Consider the following 7,828-nt stretch of genomic DNA (forward strand, 5'->3'; position numbering starts at 1 on the left):
GTGCCCTCCAAAAAGTGCCCTCCAAAAGTGCGCACCTTTGGAGCGCAGAAAAGTGCCCTCCAAAAAGTGCCCTCCAAAAGTGCGCACCTTTGGAGCGCAGAAAAGTGCCCTCCAAAAGTGCGCACCTTTGGAGCGCACAAAAGTGCCCTCCAAAAGTGCGCACTTTTGGTGCGCACCAAGGCGCTGGTTCGGTCGTTGCAGGCGAGTTCGGAAGTTGGGGTCGATGTCCTGAGCGGAGGTGCAAACTACACAGGTGTCGGAATCGGACAAATAGCTTATATAGGGGAGGTGTATGCTTCGATGGGTCGACTCCCCAGGTTGAGCGCACCGCGCCAACCTCAAAGACCCTACGGTATGGATGAAGTCGGAAGTTGGGTCCGATGACCAATTCGATTAGTAGGTATGCTCATGAGGTCGGAATTTGGGTCCGATGACCTGCCATGTGCAGGAAGGCGAATGTTGACACTGTGCGTTGCAAGGTGCACACCAAGGCGCTGGTGCGGTCTTTTTAGTCGAGTTCGGAAGTTGGGGTCGATGTCCTGATCGGAGGTGCAAGCTACACAGGTGTGGGAATCGGACAAATAGCTTATATAGGGGAGGTGTATGCTTCGTTGGGTCGACTCCCCGGGTTGAGCGCACCGCGCCAACCTCAAAGACCCTACGGTATGGATGAAGTCGGAAGTTGGGTCCGATGACCGATTCGATATGTAGGCATACTCGCGAGGTCGGAATTTGGGTCCGATGACCTGCCACGTGCAGGAAGGCGAATGTTGGCACTGTGCGTTGCAAGGTGCGCACCAAGGCGCTGGTTCGGTCGTTGGAGGCGAGTTCGGAAGTTGGGGTCGATGTCTTGATCGGAGGTGCAAACTACACAGGTGTGGGAATCGGACAAATAGCTTATATAGGGGAGGTGTATGCTTCGTTGGGTCGACTCCCCGGGTTGAGCGCACCGCGCCAACCTCAAAGACCCTACGGTATGGATGAAGTCGGAAGTTGGGTCCGATGACCGATTCGATATGTAGGCATACTCGCGAGGTCGGAATTTGGGTCCGATGACCTGCCATGTGCAGGAAGGCGAATGTTGGGACTGTGCGTCGCAAGGTGCGCACCAAGGCGCTGGTGCCGTCGTTGCAGTCGAGTTCGGAAGTTGGGGTCGATGTCCTGGTCAGAGGTGCAAACTACACAGGTGTGGGAATCGGACAAATAGCTTATATAGGGGAGGTGTATGCTTCGATGGGTCGACTCCCTGGGTTGAGCGCACCGCGCCAACCTCAAAGACCCTACAGTATGGATGAAGTCGGAAGTTGGGTCCGATGACCGATTCGATACGTAGGCATATTGGCGAGGTCTGAATTTGTGTCCGATGACCTGCCATGCGCAGGAAGGCGGAATTTGGGTCCGATGACCGAGTTGATGGCGTGCCATGCGCAGAAAGGCGGAATTTGGGTCCGATGACCGAGTTGATGTTGATGGCCCGCCATGCACAGGAAGGCGGAATTTGGGTCCGATGACCGATTTGAAGGCGTGCCATACGCAAAAAGGCGGAGTTTGGGTCCGATGACCGAGTTGATATTGATGGCCCGCCATGCGCAGGAAGGCGGAATTTGGGTCCGATGACCTGACATACGCATGGAGTCCGACTCGGGGGCCGATGTTCGATTCGATGACTTGCATTGTGGGTAAAGTCGGAAGTTGTGGTCTTTGACCCGATTCGATGACCAGACTTCGGCTGCTTGAGAATCGGACAAATAACTTATATAGGGGAGGTAGTGTTCTCGAGCATCCTCCCCCCGTGCCCGTTTATGTCGATTGATGCTGGTGCTCGACTGGTTGGAGCGCTCGGATGCAAAAATCTTGCACCAGGATTTATCGATTGTGATGGACACGGCAAGTCTCCTGATTGCTATGCAGGAGCTCATCGTGAATCTCTATGCGGCCTTGGTATGGACTCGACCTGCGGAATGGTTCGGCAATGGTAGTCGCTCCAACACGTCCTTGCAATGGCCACAGAGGTGATTCGACTAGAGCTCCAGTCTAGCTTTTGGGTTGCTTGGCGGACTGGTATAGCCGCGATCGAGTTCCGGCCATGAACGTTTTAGATAGCTCTTGGGCTTTCTGGGACGGAAGTCGGAAGTTTGGGCTGTTGTCCGATTTGATGACCATTCTTCGGATGTGTGAGAATCGGACAAATAACTTATATAGGGGACTGTGTTGTCTCACGCAGCCCCCTCCGTGCCCCTCTATCTCGACCGATGTTGGTGCTTGAAAGGGTTGGGATCGCTCGGATTTATAAACGTGCACCACCATTTGTCGAGTGTGAGGGACGCGGCAGGTCTCCTAAATGCTATGCGGGCGCTCTCTGAGAATCTCTATCCGGCCTCGACACAGACTAGTCTTGCTGAATGGTTTGGCACTGGTAGTCGATCCAACACGTCGTTGTTGTGGCCGCCTAGGCGATTCGATTCGAGCCCCCGTCTAGCTTTTGGGTTGCTTGGCGGATTTTGCCCTATCCGCAAGTGAGCTCGGTCCCTAAACGTTCGAGAAACCCGATTGCTATGCGCCGACTCTCTTTCTTGCGAGCCTCCATCTAGCTTTTGGGTCTCTACGGAACGGAAGTCGGAATCTGGGACCGTTGTTTGATTCGACGAGGCAGACTACGGTTGTGCGAGAATCGGACAAATAACTTATATAGGGGAGGTGTTGACTGGAGCATTCTCCCCCGTGCCCCTCTAACTCGACCAATGCTGGCGCTCGAACGGTGGTAGCGCTCGGATTTTCATTGAGCGCCAGCATTGGTCGATTTAGAGGGGCATGCGAGATTCCCGAATGCTATGCGAGGGCTCTAACGGAAATGTCTATTGGTTTCGGTATGGATGCAATTGCGAGTGGTTCGGCAAAGGTAGTCGTTCCGATGCGTCCATGTCGTGGCCAAATCGATAATTCGATTTGAGCCCTCGTATAGCATTTGGGTCTCTCGATGTGATTCCGCATTCCAGTCCCTTTGGGCACTGCTTGAGCCGCATCCCAGGGGGTTCCCTTCCCAATAATCTGCCTCGCAACCCGATTGCTATGCGGTGAGGCTCCTCGGCCGCCTCGGAACTATCTGTGTATCAGACGCATCGCGGGATAAGGGGTTGGCAACGGTAGTCGCCCCAAGCGCGTCCGATGCTTGGACCATTCCGAGGCGGCCCTGAAGCCTCTTCCGTCTAGCCGTTGGGTCCTTCTCGCCGCATCCCTCGCCTCGCACCCCGATTGCTATGCGGTGAGGCTCCTCGGCCGCCTCGGAACTATCTGTGTATCGGACGCGTCGCGGGATAAGGGGTTGTCACTGGTAGTCGCCCCAAGCGCGTCCGATGCTTGGACCATTCCGAGGCGGCCCTGAAGCCTCTTCCGTCTAGCCGTTGGGTCCTTCTCGCCGCATCCCTCGCCTCGCACCCCGATTGCTATGCGGTGAGGCTCCTCGGCCGCCTCGGAACTATCTGTGTATCGGACGCGTCGCGGGATAAGGGGTTGTCATTGGTAGTCGCCCCAAGCGCGTCCGATGCTTGGACCATTCCGAGGCGGCCCTGAAGCCTCTTCCGTCTAGCCGTTGGGTCCTTCTCGCCGCATCCCTCGCCTCGCACCCCGATTGCTATGCGGTGAGGCTCCTCGGCCGCCTCGGAACTATCTGTGTATCGGACGCGTCGCGGGATAAGGGGTTGTCACTGGTAGTCGCCCCAAGCGCGTCCGATGCTTGGACCATTCCGAGGCGGCCCTGAAGCCTCTTCCGTCTAGCCGTTGGGTCCTTCTCGCCGCATCCCTCGCCTCGCACCCCGATTGCTATGCGGTGAGGCTCCTCGGCCGCCTCGGAACTATCTGTGTATCGGACGCGTCGCGGGATAAGGGGTTGTCACTGGTAGTCGCCCCAAGCGCGTTCGATGCTTGGACCATTCCGAGGCAGCCCTGAAGCCTCTTCCGTCTAGCCGTTGGGTCCTTCTCGCCGCATCCCTCGCCTCGCACCCCGATTGCTATGCGGTGAGGCTCCTCGGCCGCCTTGGAACTATCTGTGTATCGGACGCGTCGCGGGATAAGGGGTTGTCACTGGTAGTCGCCCCAAGCGCGTCCGATGCTTAGACCATTCCGAGGCGGACCCGAAGCCTCTTCCGTCTAGCCGTTGGGTCCTTCTCGCCGCATCCTTCGCCTCGCACCCCGATTGCTATGCGGTGAGGCTCCTCGGCCGCCTCGGAACTATCTGTGTATCGGACGCGTCGCGGGATAAGGGGTTGTCACTGGTAGTCGCCCCAAGCGCGTCCGATGCTTGGACCATTCCGAGGCGGACCCGAAGCCTCTTCCGTCTAGCCGTTGGGTCCTTCTCGCCGCATCCCTCGCCTCGCACCCCGATTGCTATGCGGTGAGGCTCCTCGGCCGCCTTGGAACTATCTGTGTATCGGACGCGTCGCGGGATAAGGGGTTGTCACTGGTAGTCGCCCCAAGCGCGTCCGATGCTTGGACCATTCCGAGGCGGACCCGAAGCCTCTTCCGTCTAGCCGTTGGGTCCTTCTCGCCGCATCCCTCGCCTCGCACCCCGATTGCTATGCGGTGAGGCTCCTCGGCCGCCTTGGAACTATCTGTGTATCGGACGCGTCGCGGGATAAGGGGTTGTCACTGGTAGTCGCCCCAAGCGCGTCCGATGCTTGGACCATTCCGAGGCGGACCCGAAGCCTCTTCCGTCTAGCCGTTGGGTCCTTCTCGCCGCATCCCTCGCCTCGCACCCCGATTGCTATGCGGTGAGGCTCCTCGGCCGCCTTGGAACTATCTGTGTATCGGACGCGTCGCGGGATAAGGGGTTGTCACTGGTAGTCGCCCCAAGCGCGTCCGATGCTTGGACCATTCTGAGGCGGCCCCGAAGCCTCTTCCGTGTAGCCGTTGGGTCCTTCTCGCCGCATCCCTCGCCTCGCACCCCGATTGCTATGCGGTGAGGCTCCTCGGCCGCCTTGGAACTATCTGTGTATCGGACGCGTCGCGGGATAAGGGGTTGTCACTGGTAGTCGCCCCAAGCGCGTCCGATGCTTGGACCATTCCGAGGCGGCCCCGAAGCCTCTTCCGTGTAGCCGTTGGGTCCTTCTCGCCGCATCCCTCGCCTCGCACCCCGATTGCTATGCGGTGAGGCTCCTCGGCCGCCTTGGAACTATCTGTGTATCGGACGCGTCGCGGGATAAGGGGTTGTCACTGGTAGTCGCCCCAAGCGCGTCCAATGCTTGGACCATTCCGAGGCGGACCTGAAGCCTCTTCCCTCTAGCCGTTGGGGCTTTCTCGCCGCATCCCTCGCCTCGCACCCTGATTGCTATGCTGTGAGGCTCCTCGGCCGCCTTGGAACTATCTGTGTATCGGACGCATCGCGGGATAAGGGGTTGGCAGTGGTAGTCGCCCCAAGCGCATCCGATGCTTGGACCATTCCGAGGCGGCCCTGCAGCCTCTTCCGTCTAGCCGTTGGGGCCATCTCGCCGCATCCCCCACCTCGCACCACGATTGCTATGCGGTGAGGCTCCTTGGCCGCCTCGGAACTATCTGTGTATCGGACGCATCGCGGGATAAGGGGTTGTCACTGGTAGTCGCCCCAAGCGCGTCCGATGCTTGGACTATTCCGAGGCGGCCCTGCAGCCTCTTCCGTCTAGCCGTTGGGGCCATCTCGCTGCATCCCCCACCTCCTCGGCCGCCTCGGAACTATCTGTGTATCGAACGCATCGCGGGATAAGGGGTTGGCAGTGGTAGTCGCCCCAAGCGCGTCCGATGCTTGGACTATTCCGAGGCAGCCCTGCAGCCTCTTCCGTCTAGCCTTTGGGGCCATCTCGCCGCATCCCTCGCCTCGCACCCCGATTGCTATGCGGTGAGGCTCCTCGGCCGCCTGGGAACTATCTTCGTATCGGACGCATCGCGGGATAAGGGGTTGTCACTGGTAGTCGCCCCAAGCGCGTCCGATGCTTGGACTATTCCGAGGCGGCCCTGTGGCCTCTTCCGTCTAGCCGTTGGGGCCATCTCGCCGCATCCCCCACCTCGCACCCCGATTGCTATGCGGTGAGGCTCTTCGGCCGCCTTGGAACTATCTTCGTATCGGACGCATTGCGGGATAAGGGGTTGTCACTGGTAGTGGCCCCAAGCGCGTCCGATGCTTGGACTATTCCGAGGCGGCCCTGCAGCCTCTTCCGTCTAGCCGTTGGGGCCATCTCGCCGCATCCCCCACCTCGCACCCCGATTGCTATGCGGTGAGGCTCCTCGGCCGCCTTGGAACTATCTTCGTATCGGACGCATCGCGGGATAAGGGGTTGTCACTGGTAGTCGCCCCAAGCGCGTCCGATGCTTGGACTATTCCGACGCGGCCCTGTGGCCTCTTCCGTCTAGCCGTTGGGGCCATCTCGCCGCATCCCCCACCTCGCACCCCGATTGCTATGCGGTGAGGCTCCACGGCCGCCTTGGAACCATCTTCGTATCGGACGCATCGCGGGATAGGGGGCTGTCACTGGTAGTCGCCCCAAGCGTGTCCGATGCTTGGACCATTCCTAGGCGGCCCTGAAGCCTCTTCCGTCTAGCCGTTGGGGCCTTCCCGCCCCATCCCTCGCCTCGCACCCCCGATTGCTATGCGGTGAGGCTCCTCGGCCGCCTTGGAACCATCTGTGTATCGGACGCATCGCGGGATAAGGGGTTGGCACTGGCAGTCGCCCCAAGCGCGTCCGATGCTTGGACCATTCCGAGGTGGCCCTGAAGCCTCTTCCGTCTAGCCGTTGGGGCCTTCCCGCCCCATCCCTCGCCTCGCACCCCGATTGATATGCGGTGAGGCTCCTCGGCCGCCTTGGAACTATCTGTGTATCGGACGCATCGCGGGATAAGGGGTTGGCACTGGTAGTCGTCCCAATCGCATCCGATGCTTGGACCATTCCGAGGCGGCCCTGCAGCCTCTTCCGTTTAGCCGTCGGGGCCTTCCCGCCGCATCCCTCGCCTCGCATCCCGATTCCTATGCGGTGAGTCTTCTCGGCCGCCGCGGAACTATACCTGTTATTGCTACTGCATCCTTCGGCTGGTAACCTCCTCTGCCGCCTTGGAACGTTCTCTTTGTCGGACGCGTCGCGGGATAAGGGGTTGGCACTGGTAGTCGCCCCAAGCGCGCCCGATGCATAGACCGCTCCGAGTCGACCTTGCTTTCAGCCTCTCACATGCATAGACCTCTCTGAGTCGACCCTGCAGCCTCTCACGTTTAGCCTTTGGAATCTCGCCTCACAACATGATTGCTATCCTTGATGCATCCCTTGCCTCGAGCCCTGATTGCTTTCTTGGCTGCATCCCTCCTCTCCTCACAGCCCGGTTGTCATCACTGCTTCATCCGTCGCTTCATGCATTCTGGCTGCTGGGCCCTTCCCACCGCACACCTCGATTGCTATCTCTTCTGCATCACACACCCCGATTGCTATCTCTGCTACATCCCTCGGCTCTCACTTCTGCATCCTTCGCCTCACACCTCGATTGCTATCAATGCTGCATCCGTAACCTCACACCCCGATTGCTATGCGGGGAGGCTCCTTGGCCGCCTTGGAAATTTCTGTGTGTCGGACGCACCGCGGGATAAGGGGTTGGCACTGGTAGTCGCCCCAAGTGCGCCCGATTCTTAGACCGCTTCGAGGTGACCTCGTAGCCTCTTTCGTCCAGGCTTCCTGCCTTCAACGCCCTTTTTACACCTCGATTGCTATGCGCGGGCTCGTTGGCGTCTATCACCTCTCTGCGAAGAGTGGCACGATGATTGTTGGGGTAAATCGTAGCAGTCCGATCTCTGGCCTTGGGCCATTGTGAGGGCTGATCG

The sequence above is a fragment of the Cryptomeria japonica genome, unplaced genomic scaffold (assembly GCF_030272615.1).
Source record: "Cryptomeria japonica unplaced genomic scaffold, Sugi_1.0 HiC_scaffold_156, whole genome shotgun sequence".
Classification (NCBI taxonomy): domain Eukaryota; kingdom Viridiplantae; phylum Streptophyta; class Pinopsida; order Cupressales; family Cupressaceae; genus Cryptomeria; species Cryptomeria japonica.